The 25,000-nt window shown below is 30.3% G+C and overlaps 1 protein-coding gene across 4 annotated transcripts in view; it reads right to left on the bottom strand.

The window, feature by feature from the left end:
* LOC124429509 (inositol-pentakisphosphate 2-kinase) overlaps nt 1–25,000 on the bottom strand; it is a 139,951-nt gene that overhangs the window by 102,911 nt on the left and 12,040 nt on the right. The window contains exon 1 of one of the 4 annotated variants that reach the window (XM_046974873.1): nt 21,871–22,424. The exons of the other annotated variants lie outside the window; for them this stretch is intronic. The gene's annotated coding sequence lies outside the window, so the exon portion shown is untranslated. Of the gene's footprint in view, nt 1–21,870; nt 22,425–25,000 lie in introns of those variants that run through there. 4 annotated transcript variants of the gene reach the window in all.

Below are 25,000 nucleotides of genomic sequence, written 5' to 3'. Positions count from 1 at the left end.
CCTCCTTCTTCTTATTTTTTTTTTTTGCCCTTTCTTTTTTACGAACTACAAACACTTTAATTATCGATCGCATTATATTTTTATTATAAACTTCGTTAGAAATTGAAGCTGAGGAAAACTTCGTATCAACCTAATCGTTAAAAAAAAAGAAAAAAAAAAGAAAAAAAAAACAGGAATTTATAATAATTATACGACATAATATCAATTAAGAGTTAAATAACTATTAACAATAGATACTGATCTATAAGGAATAGGAAGACGTTAAAAGCTTTATTAAAATAATTTTCGCTTTCTTGGAGAAAGAAAATGAAAAGAAGAAAAAAGAATCAAAAGAAAGAAACAAACAAACAAACAAATAAAACAAAACAAACAAACAAAAAGGCAAAGAAATAGACGGACTATTTTTCACGTGTACCCTTTCTTCCTCATTTTCGAACGACTCACAGTAGCCGGAGGATTTGATATGAAAGCAGTGAGTTGTAGTATAGTTGGAGCACCCTGTATGTTTGTTATACATACATAGATACATACATATATACATAGAGACTTCTCGTCGTTCACTTATAAATAGACGTTCTCGCGAGTTCATGACGTATAGTCGTCGGAGGAGAGTGTCGAGAGAGAGAGAGAGAGAGAGAGAGAGAGAGAGAGAGAGAGAGAGAGAGAGAGAGAGAGAGAGAAAGATCCACGAGGTCTGCCCCCTCAACGAAAACACAACGCCACGCTTATACGATAAAACTCTCTCTCTTTCTCAGTAAGAGATAAAGAGAGAAAGAGAAGAAAAAGAAAATGAAAAAAGAGAGAGAGAGAAAGAACGCCTACGTGTACAACGTACACGTGTACAATCTTAAGTAAGCGAGTGAGTGAGTGAGTGAGTGAGTGAGTCAGTCAGTCAGTCAGACTATGTGTATGTGTCTGTCTGTCTCTGCTCTCTCTCTGTGTGTGTGTGTGTGTGTGTGTGTGGCCGGAAGACACACAAGAAGACGACCCTCCTCGTATCTTTTATCCTTCTTTCTCTTTCTGTCTCTATCTATCTATCTTTCTTCTTCTTCTTCTTCTTCTTATTTGATTTTTTCTCTCTTTCTTTATCTGCTTCTCCTCTTAGTCCGTCGACTATCGTTTTCTTCGTCTTCTTGGGTCTCGAAGGGTCTTCTTCTTTTCCTCTTCCTCCTCCTCCTCCTCTTCCTCCTCTTCCTCCTCCTCCTTCACCACCACCTTCTTCCTTCACCTCCCGCCGCCATCACCGCCGCTGCCGCCGCCTTTGAAAACCTTTGCTCGCATCATCTCCTTCACCTCCTTCTTCTTCTTCTTCTTCTTCTTCTCCTCCTCCTCTTCCTCCTCAACACGAACGTGCCTCGTCTCACATACTTACATACCCTCTCCTCGCCCCTCTATTTCTCTCCATCTCGTGTGTCCTTTTTTCCATTTCTTTTTTATTCTTTTTGTTAGGTTTTTCCTTACTTTCTGATCTTTTTTCTTTCTTCTTTGTTTTTTTTTTTTCTGGATTTTTGATATTCGTTTCTTTTTTCTTCTTTGATTTTTCTTCCTTTCTCGTTCCTGTTGTTTTTCCTTTTGTTTTGTTCTTTCCCTATCCCTCTCTATCTCTCTCTCTCTCTCCCTCTCAACGACGTTCGAAAGGAAAGATATTTGTGGAAGGTTTAAATTTAAAAAGTTCGAAAGAGCACAAGTGTAATTGCCTTCTTGACAAATATTTTCACGATATCTATAACAGTTTTGTATTATTTTGTTTTTTTCTTCTTTTTTTTTTCCCCCCCTAATATTTCTCTATTTTAGATTAAATTCTTTAGATAAAATTATTATCACATTAATTATCATCACTTTGATTGTTATTTAAGAATTAATTGAAAATTACGTATATATTATTATTTTATCTTCATTTATGTTCATTGACATTTTATATAAATTCTATTACACAAAATTTACCCCTCCTTCAGATTAATTTTGAAAGAAAATATTAATGTTTATCATATCGAGTTATATTATATAAATAATTGATAACTATCTGATCATATTATTTTATATAATTTTTATGTATTAAAAAAAAAAAAAAAAAAAGAAAAAAAAAAAGAAAAAGAGAAAAAAAAAAGATCGAGACTTTTTCCCATCCCTTCGATTTAATTTAATTCGGTATATAAAATTTTTCATTTACTTCGTGCAAACGTATTTGAATGAATAATTTTTCCAACTCGTTATACTTCTCGACAAAAAAAAAAAAAAAAAAAAAAAAAACGAAAGAAAGAAAAAAAGAAAAAAAAAATAGACAAAAGAAAAACGAAAAGAGGAAAAAGAAGGAGAAGAAGAAGAAGAAGAAGAAGAAGAAGAAGAGATAAAATAGTAAAACAAATCAAAATGGACGAGTTCAATGAAATCACAGTAACCTAAATGGTTAGGTAAAAAAAAGTAAATAAAGAAAATACCAATTTCCTAGAACTATCTCGACTATTTGCAACTCGTGCACTCGCCATTTCCAATTTCCTGCAGGCGTATGGTCTCGACATATAGTACATACATACATACATACGTATATACATAGTTGTACCAATGTTTCTCCTTATATCGAATAAATATACATAAATACCCAAATATCTTTCTAGTAAATATATACACATGTGTGTGTGTGTGTGTAATTCCATGTAATTACACGGAAGTGCTCCTGTATATAAACGATTTATTTACAACTATCGTTGGAATTTTCCGAACGATTAGAAACGTCGGAAGTATATAATGACGTATCCTCGTACGATTAGAAATTGTTATTGAATGGTTTTTCAAAAGTATGATGAAAAGGAAGAAAGAAAGAATGAAAGAAAGAAAGAAAAAAAAAAAGAAAAAGGAAGAAAAAGGAAGAAAAATAGAAGTGACAAAATTAATGAAAAAAAAAAATATATATATATATATAGAAGGGCCTAGAATTGGAGCGTTATGCATCATCCTCGAGAAAGATTTGCGTGGAACAAAGAGAATGAACGAAGATCTGGCAACATGGGAAACCTTTTTGAAGGGACAACATGGTCGACTGGTTGCTCGGTGGTACTCTGACGTCAATGATGGCGGTGAATATGGTGGTAGTTATGGCGGTGGCGAGATGCCTGCTTGTGTGCCACGTTTTTACTATACCTTTTCTCCACCCCCAAAAAAACATCTGTCGAGGGTCGAACCTGCATAGGCGGCACATGATTTCACTTTATCTCTCTCTAAAGTTCAACGGCTATAGAAAAAAAAAAAAAAATACTCTAAAGTTTTAACTGACAATTAAAAGATCAATTTTTCTTTCCTCTCTTTCATGGGACAAAAATTATCCCAGTTTCTTCTTTCAACTTTTTTTTCCCTTTCATTTGTTTCGTTTTCTTTTTCTTCTTTATTCTTCTTTCAATAAAATTTTCACATATACATATAATATTTATATATAATAATTATTAATATCATGTAATCAAAATAAAATTATCGATCGAGGTTCGGAAAAAAGAAAGAAAAAAGAAGAAAAAAAAAAAAAAAAAGAGGAAGAAGAAAATTAAAAATCAATAAAGAGAAAGAAAAATTCTCTTCGAAAGTTGAAAAGAGCAAAAGGGATAAATAAGAATGCAGAATGGTGGGACTAAGAAGTGCGATCAATTGCGAAAGAAAATATCTTTTGCCAGTGGTGCGCCAAGTACAATGGACAATTTCTACATTGTACGCGTCCAAAATCTATAAATATTTTTGCGCAAGTATCACGTGTAAAAGCGAGGAACAACGATGAAACAGGATTACATTATGAGGGTGGAGAATGGATGGATGGGGGGGCGGTGGCGGGTGGAGGAGAAGGAGGAAGACAAAGTGGACGACGGTAAAGTAACACCACGAACAAAATAGTTTCGCTGTTAGTTCCAGGTCAGGTAGGTTTGGAAGATTTCACCTTGTTGGTTCGACACCTGGTGAATATATTCTACAGGTAAGTAAGGTATATATATATATACAAAGAGAGAGAGAGAGAGAAAGAAAAAAAAAGAGTTCACCAAACAATGGTGGACGAAGGTGGGAGGGTTGGAAAAAAAAGCTCTTGCTAAGCGAGAGAATAAAAGATGTGCGATGTTCGAGAAGGACGAGAGAAGAAAAAAAAAAAGAATGAGGGAGAAAGCAAAAAGAAAGAAAAAAAAAAAAAGAAAAGGAATTCGAAGGTGTTAATATGAAAGAAAAGATGAAATACTGTGGGGGTGGTGAATGATGGTGGGGGTGGAAGGATGTTGAATCCTACTGACTAAATCGTTCAATTCATGGAATCACTTAACGAGAAAAGAACAAAATTATTAGGCATATTTATATATATATATATATATATATATATATATATTATGTTATATTTTAGATATAGTGAAAAATGACATAGGGAATATTTACTCGTCAAAGTTTTCATCATCATTCTTATTTGTCATTATTTTCATTAACAATAACGACATTTTGTGTTCTGAACGACGCCATTGTTTCCAGTCGTGATTCTCTCTCTCTCTCTCTCTCTCTCTCTCTCTCTTTTTTTTGCTCTCTATCTCTATCTTTATCTTATAACGAAATGACCGAGAAATATATGATGCAAAAGCAAAATGAAAAATCATTTCTACTCTGTACGATTATTATGCCCTGTTTATAAATCTATGGATGGATGGATAGATGGATAGATGGATGGATGGATGGATGGATGGATGGATGGATGGATGGATGTATTGCATTTTTGTATGCTTAGAGTATATGTGAGTATATGTGTGAATGTGCTTGAATCGGTCTCGAAGGCTAAATGAAATTTTCACGCACAGCTGCTACCACCATCGTACTCGTTGATTTCGACCACTCACTGTGAGAGAATCATCGTGGATCAAGCGAGGGACTCCCCTAAGAGAAAATAGCCATCGATGGTGAAGCTCTTTGTTCCTCGATAGCGGCCAACGTTAAAGCCTGTTGCAATTGAACGTTCGAAATCCCAGGGAATTAGAGAGAGAGAGAGAGAGAGAGAGTGTGAAAAAAAGAAAGAGATGGAGAAAGGAAAAAAAAAGAGAGAGAGAGAGAGAGAGAAAGAGAGAGGGATAGTATGATGAAAAGAGAGAGGGTATAGTATGACGTCACCTGTTTTTCTTTTCTTTTTTTTTTTCTTTTTTTTTTCTTTTTTCTTTTTTTTTTCTTTCTTTTTTTCTTTATACGACACGTATAATCAGTTATAGTTAACTATCGACGAAATTTGTCAGAATCCTAAGTATTAAGATTCTAATAATATTATTTAGGTGTAAAAAATGTTTAGTACTATTACTCAGTTCGAATTAAAAGGTTTAATTATAAATTTAATTAGTTATTTATTTATATATAAATATATTTTTGTTTTTTTTTTTTTGAAATCATATAACTCTTTGAGGATTAAATGAGTTAAATATATTTTTTTTTTTTGTTATCTTGCTTAGCTTATTATGCCTATGATCGGATATATTTGTATATTTTTATACTTATACTTATGTATTTTAAGCCAGCTCGTAATCATACGGTTTAATGTTTTATTTAAAGTTTTCCATTAAAAAAAAAAAAAAAAAAAAAAAGAGATAGGCTAACACATAATAATCTTTGTCGATCATATTCGATAGAGAACTTACGGATTCATTAATTCGATTACATTAAAATCTATAAAAATTTATAACTCTAATATTGACTTGATAAGACACAAGTATACACACATATACACACACACACACACACGCATCGAATCCATATCATAAATTTTAGACTCTAAAATTTAAATCAGTTTCGTAATACCAAAGGAAACTACGTTTATCCTTTACATACGGCAAAAGTTCAAAAATGTTCAATCGGTTTTAGAAAATATCATATCATATATCTCTCTATAAATGATCTGAAAGGAAGAAAGAAAAAGAAGAAAAAAAAAACGAAGAGAAGAAACAGAAAAATAATAATTAAAAAAAAAAAAAAAGCAAGCAAACAAACAAACAAACAAGAAGAAAAAAACCTCAAGGAAACGAAATAAATCACTCTATTATCTTTTACATATTTATTATTATTATTTTTTTTTTTTTTTTTTTCCAGATCTATTATCATATCCCATTGTCTACTTGATCGAGGAGAGACACTTCAACTCAGAACTGGGTGGAGCATAGAGAAATGGAAGTCCTACACGCGACAGGAAGTCGTGGTTATAAGTTCGATCGGATTTCTCGGTGGGTCAGAAGAAGCGTGGGTAGAAAAGCAAGAAGAAAATAGAGCGTCCTTCCTACGCGTAAGGCCCCTCCCTGTTTCTGCTTTCACCCTATACACGAATGGACGAGCCTGTTCTTGTTCATTGACTCATGAACCGAATATATATATATATATATAAAACTAGATATAGAATGGACACAAAAAAGTTTCTAAGTGGACCAAAAGTTCCTAGAGAAATATAAAAATCTTGGTTGGTTGGTTATTTTTTTTTCTCTTTTTCCTCTTTTTTTTTTTTTTTTTTTTTTTCGTTTAATCCCTTTACGATAAGAACGAACATTTAGAAAATGTTTTTCCATTCGTCTTTTCTTTTTTTTTTGTTTTTTTATTGTTCCCTTTCTTCTTTTTCTTTTTTTCTTTTAAACAAAAAAAAAAATGTAATTCTTCCTATTTTCACGTAAGAACGACAAATTGAGAAACAAGGAAACGATAGCAAACGTCAAGACAAACGTGGGGATTAAGAGAGAAACGAAGAATAGTTTATGTACGTACTCTTAAAAATTTAGACCGGTCATATAATCATTTACGAGCACTGTGAACTATTCCCACGTACAACACATTCACCCACCATCCACCATCCACTAAAGACTCCCTACCTCCCACCCTTCCTCCCACTACTCTTTTCTACTATTACCTCAACCTTTTCGATATCGTTTTTGTCGTCTTAAAAGATTTACGATCTGTACGTTATCGGAATTCGATTCATCGGAACTGATTTCTCAACACTCGAAACTTTTCTAATATGTTGCGTAGTATTTATTTCTTTTTTTTTCTCTCTCCCTCTCTTCCTGGATTTTTTCTCTCTCTCTCTCTCTCTCTCTCTCTAAAAAACGAAATCTCCGATGTAACACAAAATAGATATAATATCAAATCGAGCATATATCAGGTTGTAATAAATTGTAAATATATCAAGTTATATATATATATATATAACTAACGTTATATATATAACTATCGTTATATATATATATATATATAACGATTTATAAAATATCGTACCTATAGATATTGTATTGTATATATAAATTATGTATATACATAATTTTTTTTCTTTTTTTTTTTTTTTTTTTTTTTTTTTACTAAATAGAAAAGAGAGAGAAAGAGAGAAAAATACTATCGAAAGAGAATTTTCTTCGAAATAAAACTTAGAAATAAATTTAGAAATAACATCGTCCCACGAAGATTAGTATCCTACGTTTCTACGTATATATCTAATATATATACATATATATATATAGATAGATAAATAGACAAACATATATATATATATATATATCTACGTATATAAAGTTAATTCGTATGCGTTGAAAATCGTCGTTTGGTCGTGCAACGTCACTTTAATGTCAACGGATTTATACTTGAGACTGTTGAAAGAAACAACAATGTTGTCCTTAAAGGTAAGATTACTGAGTATCATCGAGTGTTCGCTTCCGCCGTTTGTCGACGCGTTAGAATCTTATTTGAATCTAATAATCGTAATTCGTATTCAACATGCTAAAGTAATTCTATTTTTAACGTGGCAAGAAGAAAGGTTACGTCTTAATAATAACGTAGGTACATTGGTGTCGACGACATTTTTATTATAGTTAATTTCATTGATTCGATTTTTAATTCGTGTTCCGATCTATTTTTATTCTTTATGTTTTCTTTTTTTCTTTTTTTCTTTTTTTCCCTTTATTTGTATAGGAAAAAAAAAAAGAACAGAGAGAAAAAATACAAAAAGAAATAGAAAAAAAAGAAAAAAAAATTACGTAACATCGAAAACTCATATTAGCGTAATAAATTACACTTACGATGTTTATTATTAATTTTAGGCTTGTTACTTTATTCTGATCAATCTGGACTGAGGAGAGGAAAAAAAAAAAGAAGAAGAAGAAAAAAAGAGAAGAAAAGCAAAAAGAAAAAAAAGGAAAAAGAAGAAGAAGAAGAAGAAGAAGAAGAAAACAATTAGGGTTAAAATGTCGGAGAAGAAAAAAAATCTTCATAAGAAAATCAGCTGAGAAACACTTTTTGCCAGATCCTACAAACATTATGCACGGCCTTGAACCCCCTAATGGTATACATTATATATCAAACCATAAATTAGAAATTATCTGTGTACAGACGTAACAGCAAATTTTCAAGCTTAGATATAATCTATTTAAAAGCGTAATAATATAGTTTAAAAAAAAAAAAAAAAAAAAAGTAAAAAAAGAAAAAAAGAAGAAAAAATCGTTGATCGATGGAGAGGAAAAATAAAAGGAAAGAAAGAAAGAAAGAAAGAAAGAAAAAAAAAAAGGAAAAAGAAAGAAAAATTATTGGAGGAACATCCATTATCTATAATTCACGTATGTATGTAGATGTACAAAAATTATACTTATAGAGAGAGAGAGAGAGAGAGAGAGAGAGAGAGACAATGAGAATAAAAGAGAGAAAGTATATGGAAAAAAAAAAATTATATGAGAGTTTTGTTCCCACGTAGAAACGGTACGAGTCCCTCCCTCGTTGTTTAGTATTTATCGATTAGGTATCGCACGAACGCTCCCTCCTGTCACGTTTCGCCAACGATGGACCCTCGATGCCAACGAAAGGAAAGAAAGAGAGAGATAGATAGATAGATACATAGATAGAGAAAGCAAAGGACAGAGAGAGAGAGAGAGAGAGAGAGAGAGAGAGAAAATGTCCCGTTCACGTGCATAGCAACGTTCGATGCATTGTTTCGAACAACCTTCGAATAAACCTAAATTAATCTTCGAAAACTTTTAACGAACCTTTTTAATAATTACAATTAATTTCGCCATAAATACGAACGGTAAAATGAAAAGAAAAGAAACGGTAAAAAAAAAAAAAAATATACATATATATATATATATATATAAAAGAAAAAATTTTTAATAACAAAACTTAGAGATTTCTAACTCGTTTTCTCTAATCGATATCATGAAATCCGATTTCGTCCGATATCTAAATGGGCCGAATGATACGCCATGGATTTTTTTTTCTTTTTTTTCTTTTCTTTTTTTTTTTTTTTCTTTCTTTTTTTTACGATCGAGGATAAATTACTAACAGAGTTTTATCTAAAAATAGAAAAAGATAGATAGAGAGAGAGAGAGAGAGAGAGAGAGAGAGAGAGAGAGAGAGAGAGAATGAGAGAGTATGAAATAACACGAGATAATGTCATAAACTTATATAGGATCGATCAAAAGTGATATTGAAAATCAATTACTTATTATTTTCAAAAAGATCTTTTGGACTTGTTTTCGCGTTTTGCAATACGTGGGAAAAATAAAAAGAAAAAAAAAAAAAAAAAGAATGAAAATAAAAAGGAGAGAAAATAGAAAAATAAAAAAAAAAAAGAAAAGAAAATTATAATGTAAAAATGTTTCGAATGGAATTAATCAATTTTTAAAATCATCTTGACATTTTTGGCACGTTTCAGAACTCTTGGCACATCCTATAGAAAACTTATGAATGGCGTAATTTTTATTATTACCGTTGTTGTTGTTGTTGCTCTTATTTCTCTCTCTCTCTCTCTCTCTCTCTCTCTCTCTCTCTCTTTTTCTCGCTTTTCTTTATCTTGAGTAATCGTACTTGTTTGTCTCGTTCTCTCTCTCTCTTTCCCTCTCTCTCTCTGTCTGTCTCTCTCTCTCTCTTTATTATCTTTTTTCTCGATTTCTTAATATATAATCTATTCTCGTACTCAATGAGTATGCGAACTGAAAAAGAAAACATATTATCATAAAAAAACATCTGCTACATAAGATTAGAGCTATTTAAAGTGCCAGTGAAAATTAGACCGAACGTCTGTTTAAATTTTCATCATTGCACGATCGAGATCTTCAAGTGGATAACAATTAATATATTATTTATTACGTAGAAATTTTCGAAAAATTTCTGTTTTTCTTTCTTTCTTTCTTTCTTTCTTATTTTTTCTTTTTTTTTTGTCTCTCTCTCTCTTATTTTTATCTTCATTTTTTCTTTCATTAATTTGCCTTCGATGAAATTCTCGTACGTTTACGTCATCGTTATCAAAAAGTTTATATCGAAATTTTCTTAATCGTTTTTAATTAATATCTCACGTTTTTAATACTCTGCGTTTGTAACCATTTAATATATATATATATAAATAAATAAATAAATAAATAAATAAATGAATAAATGAATGAATGAATGAATGAATGAATGAATGAATAAAATAATATATTGATCGGTACAAAATAATAAATATTAATAAACCGACGTGATTCTCGAGCGTTGCGAAATCGTATATGAGGAAAAAAATATTTCCACAAAATTTATTGAAAAAACTTTTTATATCCTCTTTTCTCCCATTTCTCCTTCGTTTCTCTTTAATAATTCAAATCGATGAGCATTGAAATAAATTTCCACATGAATGTAGATAAATTGGGAAAAGGAAAGAAAAGGAAATGAAAAAAAGAAAAAAAGAAAAAAAAAAAGAAGAAGAAAAAGAAGAAAGAAGATGATATAATAATGAACGATTAAAACGATTAAAAAAATTAACGACACGAAATATCGGATCGATCGTACGTCCTTGTAAATTCTTTCCCCGTGACTTATAATTTCTCCCTTCATTAAATTCAATTTTAAATTATACCCATATAACATGATACATCCAATTCGTAATTATTATCGTACAGACAGATTCTCAATTGATACGTATTACATACAATACAGAATATACTTTGTACCTTGTAAAATTGAATAGCGAAGCGTGCTTTCCTTTTTTTTTCTCTTCTTCTTTGTTTTCTTTTTTTTTTTCTTTTACCGCAAAAATAAAATCGGTAAAAACGATCGAACGAGAAAGCTACTGCTGATGCCCTCTTTCTCTCTCTCTCTCTCTCTCTTTCTCTGTCACTCACTTACAATAGTAAGTGCATCTTTCCAATGCAGAGAAGGTGTTAATATTCGTCATGATTTACCACAGCTTACCGGATTACTCGACTTCTCCTCCATGTCTGCTCCTATTTCACGGTAACCGGTTTAGGAGAGATCGTGTATGTCGCAGGCTCGCAAAAACGCACACAAACATGCACAATACAAAAACACACACGCTTATATATACATATGCAAGCGAAAAGTATGTTCTCAATATCAAAAAGAAAAGAAAAGGAGAAAAAAAAAGAAAAAGAAAAAAAGAAGAAAAAAGAAAGAGAAAAGGAAAAAATTAACGAATAAAAATAAAAAAGATATATATATATATATATATTATGGAAAGACGATGACAGTTCTTTTGCGATCCGATCCGATTCGATCCGATCTACTGACGTTCAATATGACATATAGTATACCCGGTACACTTAAAATCTCGATCTATTCGTTTCGAGAGGTGTACAGAAAAAGAAAAAAAAAAAAAAAAAAGAAACATTCGAGAGACAGAGAGGGAAAGAAAGAAAATCTAATCGCGAATGATGCATAGGAAAAAAAAAAAATTAGCTGAAAAAAAAAAGAAAAGAAATTATATAGGAGGGAGGAGGGGGAGAGGAGAGGAAGGAATACGGACAGGTAGGTACATAAAAGTTATGCCAACGGAACGGATAGGACGAAATTTACCGAATGAATTTCTCCTGCAACTTTTGATTGCCGTTTCGGCTTTTATTGGAGGACGGCAGCTGGCAAAGGCCAGATGTTGTGTTCGTTAATGGCTACCAGTAGTTCTCTCTCTCTCTCTGTCTCTCTCTCTCTCTGTCTCTCTCTTTCACTCTTTTTACCTAAATTATATTATTCATTACACTTTGAAAACGATATCCTATTACGTGATCCACTATTATCGATTAAAAATAATTATTATACTAGAAAAAAAGATAGAAAGTTATTTTATAAAACATATCTCCGTTGTATAAAATAAATCTAAATTGAAAATGATTAAAAATAGGGAATATAAAAAATAAAAAAAAAAAAAAAAAAAAAAGGAATGTTGGAAGAAAAAAGAGAAAGAAAGAAGAAATATTATATTAATAAAAAATTTTTATGTACCGTCATCAAAAGTAATTATTAAAAAAAACTAGAGAGAGAGAGAGAGAGAGAGAGAGAGAGAGAGAGAGAGAGAGAGAGAGAGAGACATATTACAAATATACTAAATACGATCAAAAATAATAGTAACAAGAAAAAGAAAATGATTATCGTAATCTTTTAATTACAATTTTCTCCCTTTTTCTTTTCCTTTCGTAAATAATCCTTCAATAATAATGATGACGATGATGATGACGATGATGATAAAAAAAAAAAAAAAAAAAAAAGAAAGAAAAAAAAAAGCCAAACAAATAAACAAACAAATAAACGAAAGAGATAGAAAAAAAAGGAGAGAAGAAAAAGAAAAGAGAGGAAAAAACTGAGTGAAGAAAAACGAAGAGGAAAAAAATTAAGGAATCGTTTGCTTTCCTCGCAAACAACATTAAAACTAACTTTACGATCGCTTTATGACTCCGATATTCGTAGTCAGTGAGTAAACTCTCGCAAACGATTACGTTTGTAAACCTCAATAAAAGTTGGTAGACCACTACAACACTGTCGTTCGAACATAGCGACAAATTCCGTTTCGTCGATCGAAAAGTTTACACGATTCGCAAAGTTAACTTTGCGAAGGCCTGACGAGAAAAGAAGAAGAAAAAGGAAAAGAAAAAGAGAGAGAGAGAGAGAGAGAGAGAGAGACTTTCAAATCATTTCCTTCCTCGTTCATGTCTCTCAACCTTCAAATTATCGCGAAAAAAATATGAAAATGAAGAGAAAGATAAAGCAAATACGTGTGTATGCACATGCATATATTGCGTGTTTCTGCTTATGCACTTGTGCGTGAAAGAAATTACGTACACTTCTTTTCTCATCCTAATTTTTTATGATAATTAAAATTATTGTTTTTATTTTTGCCATTATTATTATTATTATTATTATTTTATATATTCTTTTTCATGTTGTATATTATTTGTTTAATTTACGCAATTACATTCCCGTGTACAATATCGTTCGATGTTATATTTAATTTTCTATATAATTTTATATTATAATTTTTGTAATAAATATATATATATATATATATATATATATATATGTATATATATAATACATATAATAAATAATTATAACTTAATATTTAATAATATGTTTCATTAATATTATTTATCAATTAAATATGTAAAAATTTCTTTCTTACATCATCGTTATTATTATTATTATTATTATTATTATTATTATTATTATTATTATTATTATTATTATTGCTGTAATTATTATTATTAAAAAGTTACACGTGACGGATATACAGAGAGTCTTTTTTTAATGTTAATAAAAGGGATAAAAGGGTATGCAAAAGGGAGAGCTTGATAGATCGACTCGAAACAGTAGCGAGACACAGGATGTTGGTAGAGGGGAGAAAAAGAGAAAGAAAAAAAAAAAACAAAGAGTGAGAGAAAGAAAGAGTGAGAAAGGCGGGAAGGAGGAGGAAGGGCGGGAGGGAGGAAGAAAGGGTGGGGGGAAGAAGGGAGAAGGAAAAAAAGAATTAAACAAAAAAAAAGCACGAGTGCAGAGACAGCTGGTTCCTCCCCTTTCCTTTTACCCTTCTCTCTCTCACTCTCTCTCTCTCTCTCTCTCGATCTCCCTCCCTCCCTTTTTAAGCAACGCAATATATTCCACATGACGAATTCGTGTGTGCATGCGTGCGTGCACACGCATATCCTGGGGGACGCGGTCGTTCCGCGTGTGCGACGTTTCGTGACGCTTGGGGACGTTCGCTCGATTGATGATACATGCGGGAGAAAAAGAAAAATTGACCGACTTTCATTGTGAACGCGTTTTATTACAAAGAAAATGAAGAAAAATAATGTCACCTCTTTTCTTTCATTTGTTCTTTTTCCCCCCCCCCCCCCGCTTTCCTTCCTTTATTATTTAAAAATTTTACGATATACGAGCGAATTGCTCTTTTTCTTTTTCTTCGTTAATATATATGATAAATTTGACGATATAGTTATAAATGAATTTTTTGCGATTAAAAAATTTCCAAAGAATACATAATGATAATAAGGAATCAAGTTGCAATGATATTATGTAATCGGTTACTTTTTCGTACTAATTTTTTTCTTTTTCCCTTGTTTTGGTTGTCTTTTTTTTTTTTTTTTTTTTTTTTTTTTTTTTTTTTTTTTTTTTTTTTTTTTTTTTTTTTTTTTTTTTTTTTTTTTTTTTTTGGAAGATAAGAGACGAACGAAAAAAATAAATAACAACGATAAGAATAATTTGATATAAATGAATTCAAAAATAATGGGAACCCAAGTATACTACTATATTAATTTATCTACACTAACGTTGTACAATCGCACGTCTCCTGATATTATAATTTACGATAAGTTAGATTAACATAAAAATAAATAATAATAATTTATGATAAATAAATCAAAAATTATAATCGACCGTCGTATATCGTAATATTTAATTATCTATAATGATGTCATATTATCGTATTTCTTCGATATTTCATTTCACGACAAAATATATAACCTTAATAAAATCAATAGAATTCTTTGATATTTTTATTTTATGATAGTGTCAATGAAAAACATTAATTACTTATCATAAATAAACTATATATATATATATATATATATATATATATATATAATCAAATTTTTTTGATATTTAATTTTACGACAAAATGAAACGAAGAGAAAAGAGAGGAAGTGAGGGAGAGAGAGAGAGAAAGAGAGAAAAGAAAACAAAATGTTAAATATTTCATGGAAAAAAAAAAAATAAATAAGTAAATAAATAAATAAAATACAATACACCGAACATTCCATTAATTAATTGTCTATCTTTTTAATGAAATAAATTAAAAAAAAAAATAAATAAATAAATACATAAATAAATAAATAAATAAATAAACATTTCTAATGATAATAAAACGAGTTGTTCAACGATCTCGTTCGAAATCTTAACGAAAACGAAACAACAAAGAAACAAAAAAGAAAAAAAAAAGTAGAGAAAAGAAGAGAGAAGCATCGAAAAGACGGCACGACAAAAAGGATCGTTATCTAAAATCACATTAATGAAAATAACAAAGCCTTATATCACTCCTGATAATGGAACTAACTGGTAAATATTTTTCCAGATCGCGTTGCATCTAATCGTATATAAATGCAAAGAAAATTCGAGAAACGAAAAGTTCATGCTGGTTTTTGCACGTAGTATTACCTTCCATCCCACTTGTATTTCTGGCCTTCTACTTCGTTCCTTTCATCCTTCTCAAATTCAAAAGACAAAACATTTTCAACATATTATACATAAATCATAAAAATCCACATCTCTTTACTTGTCAATTATATTTCCTTATTTCAATCGTCCTCTTCAATCCATTCGAATAAAATCTCAAAATTGTGTGCGTATTAACATCACACATTTACATATTTCCAACAATATTTATTTCTCTTTTACTATTTTTTTTATTCTTTTTTTTTTATTTTTTTTTTTTTCATATATATATATATATATATATATATATATACATATGTGTGTGTGTGTAAAATAATTAATTATAAATTAATACTTCGTAAAACGATAAACGAGAAAAGAAATTTCTTTAAGGAAGAGTTTTTTTTTGTTTGTTTGTTTGTTTGTTTGTTTATTTATTTATTCAGTTATTTATTTAAACGGAGAAAAGAAAATAAATGAAAAGGAAGGATGAAAGAAATTTTTAATTTCGCCAGCGCAAGAATTTTTGTAATATAGTTTAAGGAAGAAAGAGAGAAAAATTAAAAGGGGAAAACAAAAAAAAAGAAAAAAGAAAAGAGAAAAGGAAAGGAAATTAATTTTTCAATTTACCTGTATTATCATCATAACGAGAGATCATGTAAATAATCGATATTTGCCTCCCTCACCCCACCCCCCGCCTTCTTCTTCTTTTACAAAGACAATTGTATCAGCTGATTGATAAGAAATTTAAATTGATATTATAACTTATTCAATAGACGAAAGAATTCGAGATTCGAAAAAAAATATGATAACAGTTTTGTCAACGAAGAGCATATGTTTCAAAAAAAAAAAAATAAAAAAAAAAAAATAAAAAAAAAGGCATAAAAAAAAATAAAAAAAAAAAATAAAAAAAAAATATATAAAAAAAAAAAGAAAGACTAATTCCATACAACTTTCACCGTCGAAATTATGTAAAAGCCCCAATTTCGTCTTTTATTTTTACAACGATAATTGTTACTTGCTGATAAGATATTTCCAACATTTTGAAAATCATCGTACATACACGCATACATACATACATACATACATACATACATACATATCATATGTAAATACTAAACACGTGTATATCTACAATGTGTAAACTGTACAAGCTACAAGATATGAAGGTCAAAAGCTTGCGCTTAGAATACGAAAAACATACAAATATACGCACACGCACAGGCACACAAGAAACAAGAAGAAAAAAAAATTCAAAAAAATCGATCATATTTTCCGTGGATTTTCGTTGAACTAAGTCACAACGATCGATGAATGTCACGATGATTTTTGTATTACTTGGAACAACGATAATTGCATGATGATGGTGATGGTTATGATTGTTGTATGGGAATTGTTAAAGAGAAAGAGAAAAAGAGAGTAAAGATTCTTCGAAAATAAAATCATCGTGCTGGATAATCGCGTGACCCAACACGATCCTCGTGTCCTTTCGATCGGCCCGTCCCGTTCTAAAAGTGGACGGTAACTTTGCTCTTCTCTCTCTCTCTCTCTTTCTCTCCCTCTCTCTCTCTCTCTCTCTCTCTCTCTCTCTCTCTCTCTCTCTCTCCATATAGTCGGAGATCATCACCGTCGAGTACACCCCAGTTTGCAAAAACATTCGACAATTTTCAAGTATTTCTCTCTTTCTCTCTCTCTCTCTCTCTCTCTCTATATATATATATATATATATATATATATATATATATATATATATATATATATATTGTTTTTTTTCCTTTTTCTTTCTCTTTTCTGTTTCTCTTTCTCTCTTTTTACAAAAATAACAACATGACACAATCTCTTGGTTTATTATCATCTAACTTTTTAATTTTATTTATAAACTATCTTACGTTGTCCTTGCATCGTCAGATATTTTGCATTACAAATATATTATTCCGATAACATTGTAAAAGAGAATGAGAGAGAGAGAGAGAGAGTTACATCGGTGCTTCTCTTTCTTACTTTCTCTCTCTCTCTCTCTCTTTCTCTCTTTTTCTCACTCTTGTTCTCATACAAATAAAATGACTCGTTATCACGTTAAAATTCAAAAATATTCATCGGAGTCCGCCATTGCTCGGTATAAACAGTCAAGAAATTAATATTTAAAAAAAGAAAAAAAAAAAAAGAAAAAAGAGACAAGAAAATCGACCTCAAACAGTCTAGCAATTATTTTTGATATGAATAAGTAAAGCATCGTCGACAAAGTAAGAAGTCAAAATAAATAACGTTTACAAATTCAAGTAAATCAGAATGATTGGCGATGATCCTTCGAATAAATAAAAGCATCATTAACGTAAATATATATATATATATATATATATATATATATATAAAATAGGGAAAAAAAAATGTGAAAGGAAGGACGAAACGTGGGTGTTAGATAAGAAAAGGAAAAAAAAAAGAAAACACGAAAGAAAAAAAATAAAAAAATATTAAGATAAAAGTTATATTAAGATAGATACGTTGCAATCATTTCGATGACATCCTTTCGCGCCAAATGCATTTAAAAAGCTTTCGAAGTTTCCGTAGAGCGCACAACCTGTTACCTTCTCCTACCACTATTACCTTTACCCCCTCCACCACTAACAGTTCTTTCACGACCGAGGGAAAATTGTCTTTCTGCTTTTTCCTTTTTTTTTCTCCTTTCTTTCTTTTTCTTTCTTTCGCGAGCGAGCGAGCGAGCGAGAAGCGAGAAAAACACGCGAAACGAGGTCGTCTCAGCACAAGATGAACACTATACGTATATATGTATGTATGTATGTATGTATGTATGTATATATATATATGTTATGCGGTATATATATATGTGTGTGTGTGTGTGTACGTGCGTTCTAGCGAAATGAGGTCGTACCACCGAGGTCAAAGGAATCTCTTTTATCGCATTTCCTTTTGCAAAAAGCTTCGTACACGTTCTCTCTTACTAACTTCGATCTTTATTTCAAATTTTCTGATTCTTTCTCTCTCTTTTTGTTTATTTATCTATTCATTTAATTTTTTTTTTGTTTTTGTTTTTGTTTTTTTTTATTATTATTATTATTAAAGAAAAGGAAATAAAAGGGGGATAAATAAATAAGATTAAAAGAAGGAAAAATTTGTGAACAAGACGACGTTGAATCTTCGAGAATTAAATGAGTTTTTATCATAACGAAGTTAAACGGCTTTAATAGGCCAATGTACGTATGTATGTATATATGTATGTATATATGTATGTACGTATGTATTCTCATAACTTTCTGACTTGATAATACCGATAAGGTAATAAAAATGATACTCGGTCGATAGACTGTAGATAAGAGCTATCATCTCGATTAACTTTCAATGATATTTTCAAAATACATATCCGGTTATTGTTAAGAAATGCATTTTGATTTTCAACGATATTGGAATAATGAAATTAAATTTTAAGGCGCATATAATATATATATATATATAAAGACATGTATGTGTGAATATATATGTATCTATATATTTATACCTATATATAGTATATAGAAAGCTTATCGTCTAGCCAAGAAGAAGAAGAAGAAGGATACGTATTCCTAAAGATCGCGACACAGGGTCGTTGTACGTGATGGAAACGGGACTTCCACGAGGCTCGACCGCCATTAACCGAGTCCCACTTATCCGCGTTTGTCGACATTTTATACGGTGCCGCGACGTTGCCGAGTTTCGCGACGTTGCGAATTTCATTCGGCGGTATAATAGACAAAATTAGTTATACATGTATGTTTGTATATATATGTATAGCGAAATAATCACAAAATTGAGGGACCAATAGCATCGCAAAAGTTCCGAAGGACATTATTGAAAAAAGAAAAAGAAAAAAAAATCTTTTTTCTCTTCTTCTTTTTCTTTTTTTTTTTTCTTTTTTTTTTTCCTTTAGTTCGTTCGCTCATTCGTTCGTTCGTTTGATCGTTCGAACAAAAATTATTCAATTACAATTTTCACGAATAATCTTATATCCTCATACAAGTATATATCTTTTTTGATTGCACGCATTTAAGATCTTATCTGTTCTTTGATAATAATCGAGATAAGAGAGGATTTGTGTTATATAAAAAAGAAAAGAGAAAAAGAAGAAAAAGAAGAAAAAGAAAGAAAAAAAAAAAAGAAAAAAAAGTTGAAACGAAATCAACGAATGGATACTTCGCAATTCGATTTTTCCGCGATTTATTCTGTACGACGTAAGAGAAATAATGGGGTAAGTAAATATACACGTAAAAAGAAAAAGATGGCCGACTGGGAGAGGACATCGGAAAAGGAAGGAAAGGAAAAGAACAAAAAAAAGAAACAAAAAAGAAAGAACAGAAAAGAAAAGGAAATAAAAAAAAAAAAAGGGAAAAACACAAGGGAACGAGAAACTTCTTTAAATCGTTTCGAATTTATCGAGTTGGCCGTATGAAATCCGCACACGTGTGAAAAGCGGAGAGAAAGAGATAGACAGATAGACAGATAGACAGAAAGAGAGAGAGAGAGAGAGAGAAGAATTCTATTCGGCAGGAAGAGTTGGCATCGATTGGAAACTTCGAAAGTCGATAAAAGCGGAGAAGTAGAGCGAACGAACGACGCCATTTTCATCGACGTTCAACAAATTGGTTTGAACGTCATCGCAACTACATATTGTGTGTATGTATGTATGTACATAGAAGAGAATATACATATATTTCCAAAGTAACCGTCTTGTATAGGGGAGAAGGAGGAGGAGGAAAGGGGGAGAGGGCGACGGAGGGTACCCAGACCGATAGATAAACGTTTAGATAAACAACATAGCCACTCCTAATGATCTCTCGGCTTTAAAATGGTGCCACGAAGCGATTGCAACGAAACAGATCTTTCTAATAAGATCGGCCAAGTTAAGCGGGCACACGTGTCATATGATGATGCCCGTAACAAACACTAAATGGGCCTCATTATTACTTAATTTTCTTCCTTCCTTTTCTTTTTCATTCTTTATTTTTCTTTTTTTTTTTTTTTTATAACTCAATCATACCTGCAAACAATAATAATAATAATAATAATAATAATAATAATAATAATAGTAATATTAATAATAAATATTGTTTTGTTATAACGATTTAAAAAAAAAAAAAAAAAAGAAAAAAAAGGCAAATGAAACAAAAAAAAAAAAAGGACAGATAAACCTAACATACCTTTTATCAAATGCAAATACAAACAATTATTATATACTTAAAATATACACTTCGTGCAGACGTTCATTTCATACATGTTTATAATCATAATAATAATAATAACAAATTGTATAAATCCTAATTAAAAGTTGTATTTTATATGCATATCTCGTATTAAATTAGGGATTATATTATCATTATCAATTTATCAAAGACCACGTCTTGAATGTTGTATAAGAAAAAGGGAGAGAAAGAGAGAGAAAAAGAGAGAGAGAAAGAGATAGAGAAAGAGAGAGAGGTAGAGAGATAGAGAAAAAGAGAGAGAGAGAGAGAGAGATAAGAGAAATTTCATAAAACAGGACAGTGTAAATCTAATTGAAATTCTTTTTTCCTCACTTTTATCGGATACATCCGACAATCCTTTCTCACGGTACGCTAACGGCCATCAAGTTCGCCGCCGATCCCAGTTCTGGTACGTTGGGTAATAAATTTGTTTAATGCCGTTAGAAGTACTTCTTCGATAGGAAGTAGAGGGAGAGAGGAAGAGAGAAAGAGAAAGAACGAGAGAGAGAGAGAGAGAGAGAGAGAGAGGGAGAGAGAGAGAGGGAATCAAATGAGTCACGTTCGATCGACTTTTTAATACTTCAGGACACGACATTTGAATTAATCGTCTTTGCGAATAAGCGTGCGAAGAAGACCCATAGATCTTGATCTATCTCTTTTCTTCTTGTCTTTTTCTTATCTCTTTTTTCTGTTTCTTTTTCTTTTTTCTTTTTTCTTTTTTTTTTTTTTTTTTTTTAGAGAGTAAATACGAGTCAAAATTTCTTTTTCGAGCGAGTTCAGACGTGTTACTTGGAATAATTATTATTATTATTATTATTATTATTATTGTTGTTGTTGTTGTTATTATTATACCACGTATTTAAATTATACTTGTATTTTTCGTTTTGTTTAGAAGACACGATTACTATACTATTATAATATTATCGATAGTTTAACTTTGATCATATTTACTAATATCCTTTATTATTATCACATAATTATTATTTTCTAATTACATGTACATATGATTGTTCGAATGAATTGATTATTATTATTATTATTATTATTATTATTATATTTTGATGATACATTACTATTTTATTCTTTTGTGTAAATACTATCTTTTATATATGAAAAAGATAATGAACGATCGATGAAATTGTAACATACTTTATTATTATTTATTAAATATCTATTGTTACATACATACAGACACACATGCACACACAAGTACAAAACTTACACACACAAGTAGAGACATAGGATACATATAAAAGTACAAATCGATGTCGACGCGTCGACAGTAGCCAACAGAATGATTAACTAGAAAGTGGATATTATTAGATTCGAATGGTATACTATGATCGATAACTAACCCGATCTTACGCAGTACACGGATACGCTTGGCCGATCACATTTGTGTTGTAACACAATACGTCTAAATATAATATTACAAGCTCCCATAAACGCGAGACCATAATAATACGATAACATTGTTATTTGCTTTATGGGCCTTTCTCTACTTTACTCTACTCTACTCTTCCTTCCTTTCTTCGTCTAAAATATTTTCGTCAAAATTAACGAGACAATTTTGAAGACACGAGTACGACGTCGTCGTCGTCGTCGTTGTCATTATTATCATGATCATCATCATCGTCATCACCATCACCATCACCATTTACTTATAACAAAAACGTAATGAAGTTATTTTGACGATGACGTCAATAGCAAATATAAAATGACGAAAGAGAGAGAGAGAGAGAGAGAGAGAGAGAGAGAGAGAGAGAGAGAAAGAGAGAGAGATAGTTGGTCCTTCTTCGTGAGAATTGTAAAAATATTTGCGAACGGTTTCCATACTTATACATAGACGCATACATACATAAATACGTGTTTTATCGACACATGTGTATACATATATGTGCATCTATGTATGTATGTATGTGTACCAGAGGAAACTCTACGTAAGATAAACTGGTAGCTCGGTACGTGCATTGCACAATTCATTTACCCCCTTTTGTGAGATATACAAGAAAAACGAACACGTAAATTATATACCAAAGTAAATACATACATATATATATATATATACATATGTATTGTATGTAAAAGTAGATATAGTTATACACGTGTACATTCTATTCGGTAATAAATAATATAAAATAAACAGTATTAATCATAATATAGATATATCAATCGTTTTTCGACTTTTGAATTGGTAACGTAAAAAAGTAAAAAAAAAAAAAAAAAAAGAAAATAAAAAAAAATAAAGGAAAAAGAATATTTAAAAAAAAAAAAAAAAAAAAAAAAGAAGAAGAAGAAGAAAGAAAGAAAAAAGAATGCAAATATATTACAAGAATATGCACGCGTACGAGCGCGCGTGGGCAAATATCTATATGTGCACGTATACTTACATAGTCGAATTAATAACATACACGCATATTTTACCGGACAGATGTTAGATACATATATATATATATATATATATATATATATATATATATATATATGTGTCAAATATTTATAATGAATCATCTTTAAATACACTTGTGTTTTCTTCCAAGATAAAAATGAGAGATCCACGTGAGATTGATTGACGTTTAAAGCAAAAAAGAAAAAAAAGAAAAAAAGAAAAAAACAAGAATTAAAAAAGACGAAGAAAATAGGATAGACGAGTAAGTTACGGGAAATACGCTTGTAAAAAAAAAAAAAAAAAAAGAAGAAAAGGAAAAGAGAAATAAAAAAGGAAACAAAAAAAAAAAAAGAGTGAAAAAAAATGTTACGTTCGTAACAGTGTTATACATCGAAACCGTGTTACGAGAAACTACGCGGGTAATACAAATTTCTTGATGTAACATGAAAACCGTGTTAAACGCGTATCTGTTGTCCTTAAAAACCATAGAAACATGAGAGTTCAATCTAAAATATCTGGCATACTTAAATGAAATGATTAATTGTTATACGAGGTTCTAGAATAATTTAAAGATACATAGAAGACTTTTATAAGATGATACTTGTGATAACGCGGCTTAAAAAAGAAAAGAAAAGAAAAGAAAAAAAGAAAAAAAGAAAAAAAGAAAAAGAAAAAAAAAAGAAACATATATATGGAATTTACTGCATTTAATATATCAAGGTAATATGTCCTTTGTGTATATATATGTAATGTATTATATTTAATAAAATACATTATTAAACATATTGTATTTAATATAAATAAATAATATTTAATATAATTAAAAAATTAATACGTAATTATTATACTGTCTTAAATTAAATAATAATTATAAATACAAAATTCGCACTTTCATAATTATTCCAATGATTATAGAATAATAATAAAATAATAAATTTATAGGACATTATATGCAATAATTTACATATTTAACAATATTTATTTATGCGTTATATTAAAGAACAGGTTATTTCTCATAATATCGTGTTATAAGGGACAACATATTACATATTTTTCTATATCGAGAAACCGTGTTACAGAAAGATTGCCGGTATATAAAATATGTCCTGATTAATTAATATATGTACAAGACAGGCAGGCAAACGGAAAGAGGAAAGAGAGAGAGAGAGAGAGAGAGAGAGAGAGAGAGAGAGAGAGAGAGAGAGAGAGATAGAAAAGGATACAGAGAGAAAGAGAGAGAGAGATAGAAAAGGATACAGAGAGAAAGAGAGAGAGAGATAGAAGGGTCAGGCATTTACCGAGGCGATCACACGCCCACGCTAAGAGATCGAAACCGGTTCTTTCTATGGGCCAACGTTGAACTTTCTATCGGCTCGTTAACCAGCGTCGATTACATCGTCCACGAAAATCTCGCACGTTAACTTGCTCGGTTAAAAAAATTAATGATAGAAGGGAATGATACGTGCGTACGCATGGAGTCAAAGCCAAAGTTCGTTCTTTCATTTTTTTTTACTCTCTCTCTCTCTCTCTCTCTCTCTCTCTCTCTATCAGGTTTTTTTTTAAATAAACAGGATATGCATGAGAGAGTTATATATCGTAAGTATGTATTATGTATGAACGTAAAAAGAAAGTCATGTGGAAGTTGCAAAATTTTTATCGAAAGATCGCCGTTCATTTGTGTGTATATATATATATATATATATATATATATATATATATATATATATATATATATATATATATATATATATATATATATATATACATGTGTGTGTGTGTGTGTGTGTGTTTGTTCTTGTGTATTTTTACATGCGCAAAATATTCGACTTAATTTATTATTAATATTGCAAATTTTAATATCTGACATTTAAATGTATATTATTGATTGTGATTGATCAACTATTCGATTCATCGATAATGTCAAAATTTGCAAGTATTTTCTTTCTAAATAAATAATTATTGA

This window comes from Vespa crabro, chromosome 15 (assembly GCF_910589235.1).
Source record: "Vespa crabro chromosome 15, iyVesCrab1.2, whole genome shotgun sequence".
Lineage (NCBI taxonomy): Eukaryota > Metazoa > Arthropoda > Insecta > Hymenoptera > Vespidae > Vespa > Vespa crabro.
This window is presented reverse-complemented; position numbering and strand designations above follow the sequence as displayed.